At 36.6% G+C, this 21,633-nt stretch overlaps 1 non-coding gene across 1 annotated transcript; it reads left to right on the top strand.

The window, feature by feature from the left end:
* Positions 1-20,275: 20,275 nt before the first annotated feature.
* LOC122430187 lies at positions 20,276-20,382 on the top strand. Its single transcript, XR_006266267.1, has one exon. It is a non-coding gene; the product is annotated as a U6 spliceosomal RNA (small nuclear RNA).
* Positions 20,383-21,633: the final 1,251 nt, after the last annotated feature.

The raw sequence follows: 21,633 nt of genomic DNA, 5'->3' as shown, positions 1-21,633 counted from the left end.
AACTGATTTTATAACTATGTTTATGCCAAAAGAATTAGTTCATCTCTGATTTTCAACAGACTTTTCACAGTTGCAGTCATTATAATGAATTTAATAATGTGTCATGATAGACTATTTTAGACAACCTACTAATAAGGAAATATTTGGCCAGTTTCAACCAACATATAACTAAAATCCATTCAACAATCCACCAGACAGGATTATATGGAATAATCTCATCTGAGCTTGTATCAATACATATTCATAAGATGCATATGAAATGTCAAAGGATAATGCATGCCAGGTAAGAGTTATTTAAATAAAGATGATAATGTTCCTAAAGGAATTGTCTAACCCATCAAGCCTCCCTTTTTTTGTGCAATGGATCCAAACTGTAGTTTCTAACATCTGTGATAATATAATTCAGTTTTCCAAGTAAGTCATAATTTAACATTATATGTCATTGACTTTATATCCTTTTATTTATATTAAATTTATAAATAGTCAATTTCAAAAATATACTAGTATATAACAAGTTTTGGGTTTGCTTTGGTATTTTGTTTTAGAAACTTTGGGAAAAGAATGACTATATTTTCAACAATTAGATATCAAAACATACATCGAGACATCACCCTGAAACAATGGCAGCTTTCTAAAGGTTATAAGCATACATATTTTTATAAGACATATTGGATTTTAATAATACTGTGTAGATTCAAACCACAGAAACAGCCACCATACATAGAGATGAGAGGTTATAATTCATAAAATTAGAATGATTCCCTAGTTGACTTTTTCTACTGTATTTTCCTTTTAATTTTATAAAACATTTTTTTTTCTTTTTTTGCAAATCATCTCTGACTTTTTTTTGTTTCCTACACCTGAATCGTGTGATTATTGTTGAATCCAGTAGGGTTACAAAGAAGTAATGTGTATACATAGTGAAACTCCTTTCTGCCATTTAACTGATGTACATTTTGGGGCTCTTTTCTAATTAAAAGTATCCCATTGGGTTTTTTTTTTTAAGGGTCTTCCTGAATTATACCAACATGAATACTTTTAATGTTGAAAACTGGTAATTACAGGGCAGTTTTTCTGTATACATACAACTTTAAAGTTTATTGCCCTTGAGCTGGGTCAAGTCCCCTGGGAATCTGAAGATTTCAATCCCTAAGCTCCTGGAGCTCAACTCTGCATGATTTACCTGAAGAAGAAAACCCCAAGCAGATTCCTGTTCAGTGTGCGTTGTACATATAGTAAAAGAACACTGAACAAAATAACTTTTAGGGGGTATGCTGGTGAGTCAAGCAAGAAGGCAGCTGACAAAGGGGAAGAAAAAAACAAAGTGGAGATACTAAAATAATTATATATCTGTCAATTCCTTTTTTTTTTTTCCTGTTAAACACACACCTATTTTTTTCCCCTGTGAAAAGTTCATTTAAAGCTGTCTCCCTCCAGCTATATGAAAAAACTCACAATGCATTCAATAGTATAATACAAATCCAGAATGTTTTCAAATTTCCCTCTTTTGTGGCTTTTGAGATTGACAGCTCTATAATTAGGGATAACAAAGAAGAAGGGAATTAATAAGATTCAAATACAGGGCCCCAGTCAGAAATCTGGAGTGGAGAATAAGGGGAGAAAGGAAATCAAGGGGTGTAAATCATATAATCTTATTGTAGGCTGGAAAGCTAGACCTTCAGATTTTATACAGCTACTTATTTGTTTAGATTTTATACAACTAGTTAGATGTTCTGACTTTATACAAAATCTAGTAGGTCATAAGAACATTAAAACTGATCCTCAGACTCCAATGTATATATATGGACCTGAAATAAAATTTTGAAAAAATGCTCTATCAAATATTTGGTATGTTAAAATGTCTCCTGGGCCCCAGCTAAACTAAAATAAACCTCTTATGAGAACAAAAGGCTTCGGGACTGTAACACAAGCATCCTGCTATATTTTGGGAGGGAGGTGTTTACAGTATTTTTAAGCAAAAATTACTGGCTTTCATCTGGGAAGCTCTTCTTGTTCTTCAGGACATGTTCTTCATTTTTGCTTGTTGTTTGTTTTATTTAATTAACCCATTTGATGTTCTACAGGATATAAAAAGTCATGTGGAATATGTTTTTGTGTTTTAAAATTTTACCATATGTGCCATAATTGTACTGTATTTTACTGTGTTGTATAGCATTATATTTACTTCTACTTGTTTTATTTACTTATTTTCACCTTCTTCTCTTAGATGTCTCTGATTTAGTATAATAGATTTCCACGTCTGATCTTCTATTCAGCAAGTAAACAGGTGGTGATAATAGCACTAAGAATTATTTAGATGTTTATTTAGTCATTCATTCCATGTTAATGCAAATCACTTGTCAAAATGTAAATTGTGTGGGGCATCTCTTTAGCAAATAACTTTAAGGAATCATATGCAAAATTAAAATAAGTAGTTATCAGGAAACTTGGATTTTAGTTATCAACTCTGACAGTTTTTACACATGCTTAGCAATTCTTTTCAAATATTTCTTGACAATTAAAATTTCAATTATTAAGATACTAAAAACTTGTGGGGAAAATTAGCAACCAAGAACTTTGTAATATGATATAAGTTCCAAGAAATCTAAGACTGTGCACATAGGTAATGAGCCACAGAGAGGCAGATAAGAAAACTATTACTATCAAGAATGATTAGAAAAAGTTTAAGAGAGAAAAGACCTTTAGCCCAGAATTCTGCAACCCAGAAATTCCTTAGCTGATTAAAAGTAAAAGGGTTACTGTCTTTATGCAGAGGAATCAGTCTGGTCAAGGGCAAAATAGACATCCAAGTACAAGGTCAGAGGCCAGGGGGCTGATACCTGCCGTCTAGATATAGATGTGGTTACAGAAGAAGGTATTCCAAAAGATACAGTGCTATCAATGAAGATGCCACTGGGAAAGCCTTGCCTAGTGCGGAAGTCTTTAGCATGGATGCCAGTGGGTTTTCAAACATTAGTGTTATAAATTCACAGAGATAAATTTTGCGCTTAAAGCTATAGATAGCTTCAGGATTTAGGAAACCTATTTATCTTTACTGTGTTTTATTATTTTTTTAAATCCTTGTTTGTTTGTTCTGTATTTATAGCTTTCATGGTAAGCTATCCCCTCAAATTCTGAGTAAGAAGTAAACACTAAAAATATTAATACATCATCAGTGCACATTTTCCTTTGAAGAAGCTTCAGTAACACCTTTGCTATTTTCTCTGGCCTCACAATATTATGAGAGAAAAGTATTTACATGTTTCCTTGCTGATAGCTATACAGGAACTCTGGCTAATGAGTAAATCAATTAAGCTGCATTGACAATGGCTAAATTAAAATAAGAGTTAGGATCGGGTTATTGACTTGTTATGGATCTGTGACCTAGTCTTCATTAAAGAATAATAAATTAAGCATCTAAGTGTTCACTTCACATAGATCATTCAAATGAAACAAGCTTCCTGTCCAACTCAGTACGTAAAACCGTAAGAGGTAAAAATTTCACCACTAGTCTCATAGTTATTGTAAGTCAAGGTACATGTGTTTATTATTAATAGTATGTCTTTTTAAAGTAGATTTTTTTTCCTGCCTCAATTACCTCTATTTTTTTTATTGAATTCCTTTCTTTGTATCAATTTCTCATTTTCAGTCTGCACCATTCTAAACCTTATCTTATTTAATTCACTTTTCAAACTACCTCTTATTTTTTTTTTCTTTTTTCCTTTTAACTCCAGGTATTTCTTTCTGTTGCATTTTTCTTCTTTTTGTGTGGATTTTTTTGTTTGTTTCTTTGTTTTGATATATGGTCTGCTGAGAGTTTTTAACTTTTTTTTTCAGTCTATGATTGAATGACTCTATTCATTGTAGCACATTAAAAAATACCTCTTTTATTTCTTGATGCTTTATATCATCTAAAACATTCAAACTGGTCTTTATGTTCATTCAAGTGTTTTAAAATATTTTTTGTATGTATTGCTTATCATTCTTTAATCCCTCATTTTCTCTGTAATTTAACAACACATTGATTTAAATGATTTATTTTATGATCTTGACTCTTTTAACTACGAATATTTAGAAACTGTATGGGCTGTTTTATAGGTAGCTCTGTTACCATACCTTCAAATCAAGGACTTCTAAGAATTAGCTGTGTGATCACTGCTTTTCTCCCTCAAAGAAAGGTCATCAGTTTATATAAAAGCTACTTTGAGGAGACAGAATCAATACTAATCCCAATAAATGTGAAATACCAGAATTTAATAGAAACCAATTGTGATTTTGAATGTCTCAGGGATATTTGTTTGGTACTTGATAAGGTTAAATAATGCAAAATAATGTAGCTAAGACATTTTATTAATTCCTTTAGTTGAGTATACAAAGTTACCTTGAATCTGTCCATCTCAGAAATTAATTTTCCATAAATACAGATGGAAGACCAACACTGCATATGAACTATAAATTCATACACAGAAATGAAAGTCTTCTAAGGTTCTATCATCAGTCAATTAAACTGAAGATGAATGTTCTATAAATTTTTGAAATTAAAGAGAATTCATTAAAAAAGAGAGAGTTTGACACATGGTTGAAATCTTTGTCAAGGGGCTTAAAAGTCAAAGTCTATACTCAGATTATTGCTACCTATAGTAATAAAGTAATTTATAGAATAAAATCCTACTGCATCCCAGTGAATAATATATTTTGGCCTAAAATATTATACATATTTCTCTGATATTCCAACTCTTAAAATCATTAATATTTTTATTTGAAAGATTGAATTAATCTTTACCATGTCCCAAGAAGTGGGTACAGAAATTATCATCATTCCCATTTTAAAGTTTGAGAAAAGTGAAGCTAATGATTATTCAAATTATGTTGAGAATATATAGATTTTCCTTACATTAAATCAACAGTGTCAGCAAGCTCATTTTCATTATTGGATTTCAGAAATTTCATTTTCTTATAGATATAAAGCTGCTTGAGCAAAACACTTTGCAAATCATAAAACTTTACTTGATTTCTCTCTTTGCAGAGCTCTTAAAAATAATAATCTATTTCAATAAATTTAAAAGATAAGGCCAGGAAATACAACTAAATAAAAATACACTTGTAAAAGTGATATACCTGGTAATCACAAGAGTAATTCCCATGTTGCTGAAATACCATTTCTAGCTCTTAATTCAGTTATATTTATTACTATGAGATTCATAAAACTCCCTCAAATTTTTATAGATTTTTTAACACACCAATCCTTTGAATAGTAATAGGAGTGGTTAATATTTTTATGGAGTATTTGCTTGCTTGTTTTTTGAGGGCAGATTTTATAATATGCTATAATGCACCCAAATTTAGGTTCTAACATCAGACATTTAATATTTGTCATTGTCTTCCATTTGCTTAATAATCTCTTTCCCTTGGGATGTTTTACTTACCAATATAGAGGCAAGATTTTCACACAAATCACGAAGTGCTTGTTCAATTCTTTCTATTACTCTTCCCTTGCTTCTTAAGTTGTTGCTGCTATGTAATCAGTGTTAATTTGTTGTATGATATAGTGTTTAAATATCTTAAGTTTTCCAAAGAGCTGAAAACTTTGAAATTAGAACATTACTAAAAAACAAGCTAACAACAACAAATTAGAAAAAAAACTCAAAACAAACAAAAAAATCCACAAAAAAACAAACCCACAACCAAGAAACAAGCTACCTATTTGCCGTTTCATCAAAAGTTGTCTGTGTTTTAGTCAAGTAAAAATGTAAGTCAATACTTTTCTAGTAAACATATAGAGACCTGACAACAAAATTAGCTAAGTGAAACAAGCAAAAACAAAAAAAAGAAATACAGTCAAAACAACAATAAAACCTTTTCATTATTTGAGCAACCCATTTCAACATTTTAAGACAAGCTAAATATTGACTTACCTAGAGCCAGATATCCTGGAATGTGAAGTCAGGTGGACCTTAGAAAGCATCACTATGAACAAAGCCAGTGGAGGTGATGGAATTCCAGGTGAGCTATTTCAAATCCTAAAAGATGACACTGTGAAAGTTCTGCACTCAATATGCCAGCAAATTTGGAAAATTCAGCAGTGGCCACAGGACTGGAAAAGGTCAGTTTTCATTCCAATCCCAAAGAAAGGCAATCCCAAAGAATGCTCAAACTACTGCACAATTGCACTCATCTCACACGCTAAAGTAAAGTAATGCTCAAAATTCTCCAAGCCAGGCTTCAGCAATATGTGAACCGGAAACTTCCAGATATTCAAGCTGGTTTTTAGAAAAGGCAGAGGAACCAGAGATCAAATTGCCAACATCCTCTGGATCATCAAAAAGCAAGAGAGTTCCAGAAAAACATCTATTTCTGCTTTATTGACTATGCCAAAGCCTTTGACTGTGTGGATCACAATAAACTGTGGAAAATTCTGAAAGAGATGGGAATACCAGACCACCTGACCTGCCTCTTGAGAAACCTGTATGCAGGTCAGGAAGCAACAGTTAGAACTGGACATGGAACAACAGACTGGTTCCAAATAGGAAAAGGAGTACGTCAAGGCTGTATATTGTCACCCTGCTTATTTAACTTATATGCAGAGTACATCATGAGAAACGCTGGGCTGGAAGAAGCACGAAGCTGGAATCAAGATTGCCAGGAGAGATATCAATAACCTCAGATATGCAGATGACACCACCCTTATGGCAGAAGGTGAAGAGGAACTAAAGAGCCTATTGATGAAAGTGAAAGAGGAGAGTGAAAAAGTTGGCTTAAAGCTCAACATTCAGAAAACTAAGATCATGGTATCTGGACCCATCACTTCATGGCAAATAGATGGGGAAACAGTGGAAACAGTGTCAGACTTTATTTTTGGGGGCTCCAAAATCACTGCAGATGGTGACTGCGAGCCATGAAATTAAAAGACGCTTACTCCTTGGAAGGAAAGTTATGACCAACCTAGATAGCATATTAAAAAGCAGAGACATTACTTTGCCAACAAAGGTCCGTCTAGTTCAAGGCTATGGTTTTTCCAGTGGTCATGTATGGATGTGAGATTTGGACCGTGAAGAAAGCTAAGCGCCGAGAAATTGATGCTTTTGAACTGTGGTGTTGGAGAAGACTCTTGAGAGTCCCTTGGACTGCAAGGAGATCCAACCAGTCCATCCTAAAGGAGATCAGTCCTGAGTGTTCATTGGAAGGACCGATGCTGAAACTGAAACTCCATTACTTTGGCCACCTCATGCGAAGAGTTGACTCATTGGAAAAGACCCTGATGCTGAGAGGGATTGGGGGCAGGAAGAGAAGGGGATGACAGAGGATGAGATGGCTGGATGGCATCACCGACTCGATGGACATGAGTTTGAGTAAACTCTGGGAGTTGGTGATGGATAGGGAGGCCTGGCATGCTGCGATTCATGGGGTCGCAAAGAGTCGGATATCACTGAGCAACTGAACTGAACTAAAATATTGACATGACTACATTTCTCAGCTTCTGTTTTATCCACTGCTCGTTCATGTAAGTGATTCTAAAAACATAAGTTCAGGTACACAGATCCACAAAACAGCTTCTGTAGTTACGTGGACTCAAATTACTCCCACATATGCTGGGAAAGATTGAGGGCAAAAGAAGACGGGGGCCGCAGAGGATGAAATGGATAGGTAGTAGCACTGACTCAAAGGACATGAATTTGAGCAAACTCTAGGAGATAGTGGAGGACAGGGAAGCCTGCTGTGCTGCAGTTGGTGGGGTCGCAGAGAGTCAGACATGACTTAGCAACTGAAGAGCAACAATAACAACAACAACAACAAAATACCTGTTTCAGTTTCTTTTTTCTCAGAAGGAATTGCACTCTTCTGATTTTGTAGCCTAATTCTGCCTGTGGTTACAATCTCTACATCAGGATTTTTCATTACTTTCTTCCCTTTCCTTCTGAATCAATGATTCACTATGAAAGCAAAATCAGACTATTAAAATATACGTTGAAAGTGAAAGTTAGTCGCTCAGTCATTTCTGACTCTTTGCAACCCCATGGACTGTAGCCCACCATGCTCCTCTGTCCGTGAAATTCTCTAGACAAGAATACTGGAGTGGGTTGCCATTTCCTTTTCCAGGGGACCTTTCTGACCCAGGGATCAAAGCTGGGTCTCTGGCATTGGAGGCAGATTCTTTACCAGTTAAGTAATTTAATATATCTTTTACAACTTAACCATAAACACAGCCTCCACATCTCCTACTGATATTCAAGTTTATCCACAAGTTGATAAACTGTGACGTTTTCATTGTGTGCTGTGTGGAGGGTGGAAGAATATACCACCCCCAAATATGCCATTTTGACATAAGGATTATTTTGAGCCAAAAGGCCCTTGAAAAATAGCAAAAGCAAGAAGAGTCTTCTGACCTCTTCTTTGTCTTCCTGAAAGCAGAAGATAAAACTCACATGGGAAAGATACCCTCCCTGTATCAAGAGGAAAGGCACATTCTTGGTAATGGAGATGTGAGTTGAAGTGGAGAGGACTCTGTACAAACAGATCTTAATCAAAATAACTTTTATCTTCCATTAGTTTTTCCATATTTTTACTTTTCTATAATACTTTTTCCTTGTTCATCCTAGTATCAATGCATATAGATCTGGCATTTATCAGCTCTGTGATTTCTGTCTGGTACTTTAAAAATTTTCTCTCTTTGTTGAAATGTTCACTTTATTCTCCTGACCTTTTGCTGTTATTCAACCACTAAGTCATGTCCGACTCTTTGTGACCCCATGGCCTGCAGCATACCAGGATTCCCTGTCCTCCACTATCTCTCAGAGTTTGCTCAAGTTCATGTCCATTGAGTCGGTGATGCCATCCAACCATCTCATCCTCTGTTGCCTCCTTCTCCTCCTGCCCTCAATCTTTCCCAGCATCAAGATCTATTCCAGTGAGTTGGCTCTAGCATCAGGGTGCAAAGGACTGGAGCTTCAGCCTTAGCACCAGTCCTTCCAATGAACATTCAGGGTTGATTTCCTTTAGGATTGACTGGTTTGAACTCCTTGCTGTCTAAGAGACTCTCGAGGATTTTCTCCAGCACCACACTTCAAAAGCATCAATTCTTTGGTGCTCATTCTTCTTTATGGTCCAACTCTTACATCTGTACACGACTACTGGAAAAACTATAGTTTGGATCATATGGACCTTTGTTGGCAAAGTGATGTCTCTGCTTTTTAATATGATGTCTATGTTTGTCATAGCTTACCTTCCGAGGAAAATACATCTTTTTGATTTTTAATTCTAGTTTTTAAAGAAATTCTAAAATTTTTAATTTTAATTTTGTGGTGACAGTTACCATCCACATTATTTTGGAGCCCAAGGAAATGAAATCTACCACTGTTTCCACTTTTTTTCCTGTCTCTTTGCCATGAACTGATGATGAATGGATGCCATGATCCTCATTTTTTGAAAGTTGAGGTTTAAGCCAGCTTTTTCACTCTCCTCTTTCACCCTCATCAAGAGGCTCTTTAGTTCCTCTTCATTTCCTGCCATTAGAGTGGTATCATCTGCATACTTGAGGTTGTTGATATTTCTCCTGGTTATCTTGATTCCAGCTTGTGATTTATCTCTTAACCTTGGATGAGAGAATGTAGCAGGTTAATCACTTATCTCCTTTCCATTTAAAGCAAGGAGTTTTACCTTGCTCTCTTTTTTGGGAACATTTGCTTCTGTTTCTCCATTTTCCTTTATTCTCTGTGTTGATTTCTGCAGAGGTATGGATAAAACAGCCATATCTCCCAGTCTTGACAGAGTGGTCTCATAGAGAAGAAAAACCTTATCACTGAGCCCATCACAACCTCTTGGTCATCTCTCAAACCTTTGTGATTATCTAAGCCTCCTTCTTTGGTCTTAGTATCTCTGAGTATATGAAGGTGTGTCATGGCCTTTCAGGAACCCAATGGTAAGAACCTCAGTTAACACTTATGTGTAGACTGATTAGAAGCTGGACATTTAGGCAGCATTTTTAAGGTTTGCAAGTCAACCCTTTTCAGGAAAAAAACTTGGAGATGGCTGTTTCTGTTCTGCTTTCTGCACTGAACCACATTTTGGTGGGGATTTTTCCTCATTCATCTCTTCTGGAATCACTCAACTAGTTCCTGAATTTCTTTCAGAGGAAATTTATCCACATGCAGCTACCTATTCAGTTTGCCTGTGGGACAATATGAGTTCAGGAGCCTCCTATATATCTCAGTAAAACTAGGCAGAACAAGAACAACTTAACTGAATAATGCCATAAAAAATACTTTTGTAAAGATGTGTACCTTGATTTCCACACAAAGCAGGTGACATACTTTTTTTGCCTTTTGTGTGAAATGCAAACAACATTGTTGTTCAGTGTCCAGCTCTTTTCAACCCCATGGACTACAGCACACCAGGCTTCCCTGTCCTTCACTATCTTCTGGATTTTGCTTGGACAACATTGATGTGGGGGAAAATACCCAACCAAACAAAAAACAATCATTTGCAAATGGTTCTCATAAAAATGCAATCTCTTAAGTGCATGTAAACTTCAATTTTGATATAGATACCAAACTAAAACATAATATAGGGAATATTAGCTGATATTGTGTGTTATAAACATAAGAGTTTTGTAGCTTTGGTGGGTCACTTATCTCAGTTTTCTCTCTAGATAACTAAGGTTAATGTTAAAAATCTAACCTTGTTCCTTTCAGTGTTGTTGCGGTCAAGTAAAGTAATTCATAAAGATTATGTAACTCTGTATGGAGATTGTTGTTGTTGTTATTGTTATTGTCTTGTAATTGTTCTGTTCTTGTTGTTGTTAAGATCACCACCATCATCCAAGTATGAAGTTAAGTACTAATTATTCCTAGTATCTGGAAAGGAAATATATTCCCTTTTTGAATAGATATCAAGATACAAATGGCAATAATCAATCCTTTTCACCAGATTGGACAGTTCTTAAAGTGAAATTGTTCCAGAGACAATGCAGAATTTAAAATATCAGTGCTCAGCAGTACACTTTTGTTTTAAGATGCTTAACTGTTTTACTATATTAAACCTTTATACTCTTCCCTATTTCTCTCTTTACCATCTGGCTCCTCAGCTCATGTATTATTATTTTGTTGTTGCTGTTGTTTTTAACAGCTCTAGGTGGGGGTCAATTATGAAGGTCATAATTCTTATTTCAACTCCCACCTTTGCATGTGACACTTTCAACATTTCCAAATTTCTAATCAGAGGTGAACTAGAGATTCTTCAAGTAGCACGGATCTGTCAACTTCTTAAAAGTGTCAACTATAAATTGGCACTTGTCATGGATGCTTGCCATCTACCTTTACAAGGATTAAATCATGTGCTGCTGCAGCTGCTGACCTTCAACACCCCTTGAAGAAGTTCAGGGTGAAGAGCAGAAATGAGGCACTCTGTGCTCAGGGAAAACTGGCAGGACAGGTCTTTAGATAGCTAGATATTCTCAGGAGCTGATTTATGAGCCCAATTATTATATTGTCTCATATCTAGAAACACACTAAAATCCTTCATGGTGACGATTGTTTCTCTTGACTAGCAGAAGCTTCATGATTCCAGCAAAAACCTACAAAAAAATCTGTGCCTGATGCATGTACTCCCCCTGCACCAAAATCACTTGTATACTGACCATCCCCCTACCTCTTTGGAGCAGTTTCTCAGAGCTACCTAAGGTCCTGTCTCCCTGGTTCCAGTCCCCATTTTGCCCCAAATAAAACTTAACTTGCAATTCTCACATCGTGCATATTTTTAGTTGACAAAAGTAGGTGCAATAACTCAACACCATTTATATGAAGTTATGGGGAATCTTGGCAATTTTAAGCTATTTGATAGATATGAATTAAACTAATTCTATGATTCACAGTGTGCCTTTCTAAGGGAGTGAATTTCAGAAATACCATATTTATTCTTTTCAGCAAAATCCTAAATTAACCATCTAGGAAACGGAGTCCTTATTAAGCCACGTAGTGGAAGTGAAAGTGTTAGTCACTCAGTTGTGTTCAACTCTTTGCAATCCCATGGACTGTAGCTTGCCAGGCTACTCCATCCAGGGAATTCTCCAGGCAAGAATACTGGAGTGGGTAGCCATTCCCTTTTCCAGGAGATCTTCCTGACCCAGGGATCGAACCCAGGTCTCCTGCATCCAAGGCAGATTCTTTACTATCTGAGCCACCCAGGAAGGCCTATTCATCCATAGTTATAGATTATTATTACCTTAGTTGCTATTGTGGTCCAATCTTCAAAAGGAAATAATACATGACTACATTTAAAGTTAACCTTGGCACGTGATAAAAATGTGACTCAAAGCTTCTGGGTAGACGTTGTTTCTTAATGGGCATAATTAAAAAAAGAAAAGCTTCATTAACCTAATGAAGGGATTGATTCCCCCAAACAACTTCCAAACTGAATACCCAGCTTGGATTTAATATCCCCTTTTCCCCTAAAATAATGTATTCAGTTACAGCTTTCCTCCATAATGAAAATTTGTATGGATAGTTGAGCATTGATCTTCACGATCTAAGACCTAACAGATCAATCTTGTCCAATGTCTGTGAACATATGCAAGACAGTTTTTGTTCATAAATAATTATACTACTATATACTTTCAATTGTATTTTATTTCATTTGTGGCATATAGATTTCATAATCATGTTAGTCATTCAGTCGTGTCTGACTCTTTGCAATCCCATGGGCTGTATCCTGCCAGACGGCCCTGTCTGAAGAATTCTTCCGGCAAGAATACTGGAATGAGTAGCTATTCCCTTCTCCAGAGGATCTTCCTGAGCCAAGGATCAAACCCAGGTGTCCCAAATTGCGGGCAAATTCTTTACCATCTGAGCCACTGGGGAAGCTCAATTGTCAACTCCTCTTTCGAGCCTTAATCGAACCAGTGACCTAAGGATCACTTAATCATGAGAAATTCTTAATCATGAGTGATATAAAATCATATTCCTGGATGAGAAAATTTCCTGTCTCTTGCTAATGCCTTGACAGATTCCCACATTTCCCCAAATGCTATATTACCTACCTGATACTGGTTTTGAGTGATATGATAGTAATAGAGTATTATTCCTGACTGTAATTCATTTTGCTTGCATATCAATCTTGCTGTATTTGAATGCATACAAGGAATACTAATCACTATACTGTATGTCTTTAATCTCTGTCATAAAGAAGTAACTTTATTTGCATATGTAAGATTTTCAATAATATTTGCATAAAGGGAAAGTCAGACACTTTGATTACTAGTGAGCTTTTTATAGTTTATAAAGTTTTATACTTAAGTTTCTCCCCTTAATTACTTGTTTTTTTTTGCCAAGTTGAGTTTTTCTCTCATTTTTATACCTCCCATTTTGGAGGGTATACTGGTAATAGCTACTATTCGAGAAGGCAAAATGGTGAGAGAACCTCAATCAAAATTTGATAATCAATGGATTAACAAACTTTTAATTTAGGAATATATTCCAAAAATTCTCAATTCATACAGGTAAAAACTGAGTTATTTACCTCTTTAACTCTAGTATTTTTCTCCTCTCCATTCTTAGATGATAAATAGCAAATGATCAAAGATCTACTGTTTATCATACAGTATACAAAACTTTTCACATCTTGTTTAATGAAGAGCTGAAACAAAGTTTTAAAAAAGAAGCTACAAAACAAGTTAGATTTTTAGAAAAATTTTGGGTGAGCAATACTCCTTTGTGTTCTGTCCTCGCTTTCTTCAATTCTTCCACAATTAATCTGAAAAGTGTGAAAATCTGCAATCACTGCCTGTCTATGAAAAATGTCATGAAACTTCTGTGTTCTAAGGCATGAAACAGGCTAAACCAGATAAATGTGGCTGAGTTTTATTAAGGTTTTCAACTATAGTTATCAATCTCTCCCACAGTGACATTTTTGTGAATATCTTACTGCTGGCAATCCACCTGCTACTTTCTTCATTTTTCTCCTGATCACACTAAATCTCTGCAGATCAATATCCTGTCTTTTCATCTATCAATCTAGCCAATTAAGTTCTATAATCATTAACATTCTCCTTTCTGCATTTTGGTGACTATTTTTATCAGCTTTTCCTCATAGTTAGCAATTTTGTTTAAATGTTACAAACTAAAAGCCTCTTGATGAAAGTGAAAGAGGAGAGTGAAAAAATTGGCTTAAAGCTCAACATTCAGAAAACTAAGATCATGGCATCTGGTCCCATCACTTCATGGGAAATAGATGGGGAACAGTGGAAACAGTGTCAGAGTTTATTTTTTTGGGCTCCAAAATCACTGCACATGGTTATTACAGCCATGAAATTAAAAGATGCTTACTCCTTGAAAGGAAAGTTATGACCAACCTAGATAGCGTATTAAAAAGCAGAGACATTACTTTGCCAACAAAAGTCTGTCTACTCAAGGCTGTGGTTTTTCCAGTGGTCATGTATGGATGTGAGAGTTGGACTGTGAAGAAAGCTGAGTGCTGAAGAATTGATACTTTTGAACTGTGGTGTTGGAGAAGATTCTTGAGAGTCCCTTGGACTGCAAGGAGATCCAACCAGTCCGTCCTAAAGCAGATCAGTCCTGGGTGTTCATTGGAAGGACCGATGCTGAAGCTGAAACTCCATTACTTTGGCCACCTGATGCAAAGAGCTGACTCATTGGAAAACACCCTGATGCTGGGAGGGATTGGGGGCAGGAGGAGAAGGGGACGACAGAGGATGAGATGGCTGGATGGCATCACCGACTCGATGGACATGAGTTTGAGTAAACTTCGGGAGTTGGTGATGGACAGAGAGGCCTGGCATGCTGCAATTTATGGGGTCGCAAAGAGTCAGACATGACTGAGCGACTGAACTGTACAAAAGTGAACTGAATTTTCAGTTTAATAGACTGTAAACTACAATGGGGCTTCCTTGGTGGCTCAAATGGTAAAGAATCTGCCAGGATACCTGGATTTGATCCCTGGGTCAGGAAGATCCCCTGGAAAAAGAATTGTCTACCCACTCCAGTATTCTTGCCTGGAGAATCCCATGGACAGGGGAGCCTGGTGGGCTGCAGTCCATGGGGTGGCAAACAATCAGGCATGGGCGAAGCAACTTATCATGTACGCAGGCTACAAAAAGATATAGAAGCATTCAGGGACCTAGATGGGTCGCCCAGCCTGAAAATACATTTAACCTATGGAATTTGCTACTTTTCATTTTCCAAAATAATTTGGATTCACCTCCCTCTACCATTTGTCATCTGCCGTATGTGTGTAGACACATTTCAGACTTGTGCAAGTTTGGGGGATTCTACCATGCTGCTTTATGTCACAGGAAACCATCATCACTGCGGCGCTGCACTGAAGTACCAAAGTTACTATTTATTTGTGAAATGTTTTGAGTTCTCTTATAAGCCTGAGAACTCAGACTGATTATCCCCATTTTGCATGTGAACAAACTAAGAAGGTTAAATAGCTTCCCAAGGTAAGATACTTGCTAAGCCAGAACCTGTAGCAAACCAACCATATTCCAAATTTCATGCCCTGTATAGTTTTTTCTTTTCTCAGTTAAGGTGCCTTTCAGGCCTGCCCTAAATGGAATAGGATGATAATAGTAACATGTACATATCTTCTTCTTTGATCCTGTCAACCCTGTTAAGTTAGTCTCTTTTTACATCTCATAGTATTTGTGTTTGGAAAGTTTGAATGAATGGAGCAAGGCCACGAAGTTGGTTTATGGTATAGACCAGAATTCAGGTTCTCTGAGCAGAAATCCAGTGTGTGTTCCATAGCTATTGTGTGACTTATCACTGTTTCAATGTCCTATATTTGACTTGGCACACATTTTCAAAGTGTGATTCTCACAAAGAGTTTATCACAGTCAGATGTGAGGGGAAAGAATTGAGTTTGCTATTCTGAATTTCAGGACAATTTTTCTTCCAAAATATATTTGAAAGAGGAAAAAATCAATACTAGGGAGTATATGTTACTATTCAGTTAGATATATTTCAAAATTCTTAGTTTTCTAAGCTTTAGTTCTCCAAAATCACAAACAGAAGATGCTCCTGGGACTTCCCTGGCGGCCTAGTGGTTAAGACTTTGACTTCTAAAGGAGAAAGTTTGGGTTTGATCCTTGGTTGGGGAGCTCAGATCCCACATGCCTTGCGACCAAAAATCCAAAACATAAAACAGAAGCAATATTGTAACAAACTCAATGAAAACTTTAAAAATGATCTCCATCAAAAAAGAAGTCTCATACAAATTTTTAAATGTTCATAAAATTTATTGTCCAAACCAGAACATTTTTGAAAGTAAAATGAGGCATTATTAATAATGCTACCAGAACAGACTGGGATACATTCACCCCAGTTGTAAGGGGCATTGACAACATTCTTGTTTGTTTGTATGCTTCCTAGAAATAATTATCTACCTTTAGGTCCTTATGTGCCTATCTGTCTGTAAAGACTTATCATGTTATTTGGGATTGGTTCTGTTATATTTTCTGCTTTCCATTTTGTTTTCCTCTGAGGTGAAATTATGTAAATCCAACTTTCCTTAATAGAATAGGGTGGGATAACTTGGGAGGAATGAGAAGCAACTTGTCCTGAATTTTGAACGAGTATATTTAAAAATATTTTATATTTACACCAGAGAGTTTGGCTTGAAATGAATGTTGTACTTTATTTTTTTTTCGAATGTTGTACTTTAAAGGAATGAAAAATATCTGATTCTCTTACACAGCGATTCCTTGAAAGATCATATAGAAATAGCCTGTAATTACTCATGCATCCTGCTTTCATTTAGCATAGAGAAACATATAGGAAATAAAACACACTCCTTGGAAGATCAAGTCCATTGGTTTCTGTCTCTCTCATAAACACTGGAAAGTATGCAAGAGTAAAAATATAATTTAAAAACAAATTAATTTTACTAAACACGACATAGCACATATGCTGAAGTGTGACATAATGTCAGATGTTCTTAATGGGAAGGATTAATTTAATTTCTTGTATTCTATTACTAAGGAAGAAAAATATACAGCTAAGCAAAAATGCATATCACTCTGTTCACCCATGCCCTAGGCATCTGTCAAGATTGCCTATCAATGCAGTAAATTCATGCTTTCCACAAATATATTTTGAGCACCTGCTGTGTGCCAGTAGTAGAAGCCTACGTTGCAAAGCTGACACTAGAGACTTTGTATGAGAATCAACCAAAAAGTAAACACCAAATTGTGGAAACTGCTATCTCAGGGAGATAATGGAGAGTAAACAGGTGGCATTGACTTAAACCATGTGATTGGGATAAGGGGACAGAATATAAAACTTCAGAGGGAGAAATCAGATATCAGTATGAATAGAGATCTTCATCCAGACTGAGCTTAGAGACCACTAAGACAATCACTTTTTGCACCACAAGTGTGATGTCTCAATATAAATGTGTCAAAACTTTTGTTTTCATCTCTAATCATTTTTTTTTTTTTACAATATCCTAGGCAAGTGTCAGTTATGCAACATGAACAAATTCTAGGAACCTTCTGGGTAACAAAATGCCTATAGTTAATCATTCAGCACTGTACACTTAAAATTTTGTTAAAGCAGTAGATAGCACATTAAGTATTCTTCACACATGCATACATACACACACACATACACAAAGGGTCTGGGGAAAACTTTTAGAGGTAATAGGTATATTTATCATCTTGGTTGTTTTGATGGCTTCACAGATAAATGCATATATCCAAATTTATTAAATGGTATGCATTAAATATGTCCAGATTTTTTGTGTGTGCCTATTATACCTAAATAAAGCTGTTAAAATCCCAGGCCATTGGAAGAGAGATCCGAAATGTATAGTGTCCAAAAATACAGCTCTCTGCCAACTCCTGCTCCTGAACAAGTATAATACCTTTCTACTCTTTTTGTGCATATGATGCTGCGCTGCACCTGTAAAGATTCAACACTGGGCAGAGGATTTTAACTGTAATTCTCAGGAAAGGAAAAGGCTTGGGGAGGGGTATAACATATTAGTAGCAGGATATCCATCTCTTTTATTTTACTGTCTATATGAGTTTGAAGAATATTTTTTTTGTAGAGATTTTAGGTGTTTCTATGGAATGCAAAATACTGTTAGAATTCACGGTTTTCCCTACTAATCCCCTTAGGAAATTCACTGTGTAGAGTTCATAAATGAAAACATCAAATTAGTGGTGGGGTGTATATATGCATGTCTCCGTGCTGAGTCGCTTCAGTTGTGTCAGACTCCTTGCGATACTGTGGACTGTAGCCGGCCAGCCTCCTCTGTCCATGGGATTTCTTAGCAAGAATACTGGAGTAGGTGGTCATTTAATCCTCCTCCTCCTGACCCAGGGATCTAACCCACATCTCTTAGGTATCCTGCATTGGCAGGCAGATGTTTTGCCACTAGCGCCCCTAGGAAGCCTGGGGTGTATATATGAAATATATATATATAATATATATATAATGTATATATATTATATAGACATTCACTAATGCCATCTGACAGTTACTTTTACTCTAAGCTAAATGATTTGAGACTCTAATTTTGTTTTTCAATTAGTCATTATTTTATTAAAAAATGTGTCTGCAGTCTCTGGGAGCACATTTAAGGTGCCTGCGGATTCTAATTCTGTTGTTTTGAGTACCAGGGGTGGGTTCCCCAAGTTCTGTGATAATGAGGGTAAATGGGACGAAGGGTGAATGTGCTCAAGATGTCTCAATGGACTGAATTATGTCCCCCTAAATTCATATACTGAACTCCTAAGGCCCAAGGTGATAGAATTTGGAGTCAAGGGCCTCTGGGAGGTAATTAGGATAAGAAGAGGTTATGGAGGTAGAGTCCTGGTCCAGTGGGATTAGTGCTTCTATGAGAAGAGAAGCCAGAGAGTTTGCTTGCTCAAGAAGAGCAAGAAGTGTTCAAGAAGTGTATTTGAACCCAGGGAAAGTCACGAGTCCATAGTGAAGAGGTATTCCTCTGCCAGCTAGGAAAAGAACTGTCACCCAAAACAGACCATGCTGACTCGTTGATCTTGAACTTCTAGTCTCCAAAACTGTGGGAAATACATTTCTATTGTTTAAGCAAACCATCTATTGTATTTTGTCAAGCAATCCTAGCGGATACCATGGTTCTCAAGGTTCGTAGCCCTAAGCTGCCTGAGCAGGTGGCAGAATGCGCATCTTCAGGCAAAACCTTTGGAAAACTTATTTAAGAATCACCTGGGATACTTGTGAAAATGCAGATGCCTGGGCCTGACTCGCTTTATTCAATCAGAATCCCTGGAGATGAGGGTTTCAGAACTTACCGCTGTATCATCCACCACTGCTCACAAGGAGCTTGAGTATAAGAATAGGAGAGCAGGGACAAACTCTGGTTTGCTCAGTGCTCTGCACCCAGCTCCTAGCAAGAGACAGGTTACGTGGGAGGTGCTTATGAAATATTTATTAAATCTGGACCACAAGTAAATTCTATAACAAGAAGGTGAAATGAGATTATGATGGTGAAAGACTGCAGGGACCCATTCTAACCACCAAAGAGCATTTGGAGTGGGATGATAAGCCAGTCCATTATCAAAGGCCTTCTAATATGTATCATTAAAGCTTTAAGTACATTATGTCTAACTTTCACAAAAACCCTACTAACAATCAGTATTAAGGCCCAAGAAATATCTAATAACCTGCTCATTGTTACCTAGGTAAAGACTAAAGGCAAAAGTGTTTAATTAGAGATATTTTTACTGTCCCATTTTGACTCAAAAAACCTTCTGGACTATCATAAGCATTGAGTAGATATGCAGAAAAAATCTTAAAAGACTAAACTCCATACAGAATGCCTCCCCCAAACTTATTGTGAATTGTATATAATGAATACATTAATAACAAGTAAAATTTCCCCCAACACTGATTATTTAGCCTGGAAACTTTCAGGCGTTTTCAAATGTCACTCTGAGTTGAAACAGATCAAGAACCTCCCACCTGCCCTGTAGGGCTTCCTAGGTTTTGAAGACAAATATTTGTATTAATCATGTTTAGATCACAATACATTTTAAAAAATTTGCTTGCTTTTTCTTTCACTTTGCATATATATATATATAACGGGGCTACATAAGTGGCAGAAGAAGGCAATAGCTACCTAGAGATAATTAGGTAAACACTCTGCCACACTAATATAAATTCCAGCATGCTTGCATGCTAAGTTATTTCAGTCATGTCTGACTCTTTGCAGCCTCATGGACTGCAGCCCATCAGGCTCCTCTGTCCATGGGATTCTCCAGGCAAGAATACCAGAGTGGGTGCTTGCTTCCTCAGCACATATACTAGAATTGGAACGATACAGATACAACTAGCATGGCGCCTACCGAAGGATGACACACACATCTATGAAGCGTTCCATATTTTTATGGAATCTAGAAGGATGGTACCAATGATCCTAAGTGCAGGGCAGCAAGGGAGAGACAGATGTAAAGAACAGACTTTTGGGCTCAGTGGGAGAAGGAGAGTGTGGGATGATTTGAGAGAATAGCATTGAAACACATATATTACTCTATGTAAAATTGATGACCAGTGCTAGTTCGATGCATGAAACAGGGCACCCAAAGCCAGTGCTCTGTGACAACCTGGAGGATAGGAGGTGGAGGGAGGTAGGAGGGGGTTCAGGATGGGGGGACACGTATACCTATGGCTGATTCATGTTGATGTATGGCAAGAACCATTACAATATTGTAAAGTAGTTATCCTTCAATTAAAAAAAAAAAAAAGAATACTGGAGTGGGTAGCCACTCCCTTCTCCAGGGGATCTTCCCAACTCAGGGATCAAACCTGGGCCTTCTGTATTACAGGCAGATTCTTTACCATCTGAGCCACCAGGAAAGCCAAATTCTACCATGCCCCACTCTAATTCTCTCTGGTACAATTAACTATACTCACCTGCATGTGAAATATGCTGATTCAAACATTGTAAGAAATGTATTTTATTCATTTTATGAGGAAGGGATGTTTTTATTTTTATTTGTTCAATTTTGTGGTGGAAGAAAATAGACGTTGATGGAATACAACATCTAGTCTGGAGACATTGGGGCATGTTTGTGGGACACAGAAATTATCTTGCTTATTTTATACATAGTTTGTACTTAAATCATTCCACCATTTGCCTCTGGGAAAACAAATAAATATTCCATAAACCAGCTCTATTATTTCATCACCATGCCTTTTCCTCTTCTATTTATCCTCTGAGTCCAGAGTTTTGAAGTAAAATAATGAAAAATTGTTTCCGAGAGCAAAGAGATATACTGAATCACAGAAGCAGCATGGGCTGCTGCTGTAAGGTGAAGTGTGGAGACCAGGGCTTTTTCATGCAATTGTCTCGTCTATGAATATTTCCTGCCTGCTGAAGAGGCAAGAAACAGAGAGAATACAGGGGCCACTGGTGTTCTCAGAGTGCCTCCAAGCAGATTGTGGGGGAATGTCATTTCCAGATAATGTGCAGCAAGGAGCAGTAGTAAGATTAATTTTGTTTGAGAAAATTGAACAGAATAAAAACTTATTTGTTTAATTTAGAGATAGGTTGCCATTTGATTATATTTAGTGCAAACATGGACTATTAGCCATTTATAGAATTGATCTATTACTACAGCCGTTGCAGAGCTTTAAA

This window comes from Cervus canadensis, chromosome 28 (genome assembly GCF_019320065.1).
Source record: "Cervus canadensis isolate Bull #8, Minnesota chromosome 28, ASM1932006v1, whole genome shotgun sequence".
NCBI lineage: Eukaryota > Metazoa > Chordata > Mammalia > Artiodactyla > Cervidae > Cervus > Cervus canadensis.
Note: the sequence above shows the minus strand (reverse complement) of the source record. Positions and strands in the feature narration are given on the sequence as shown.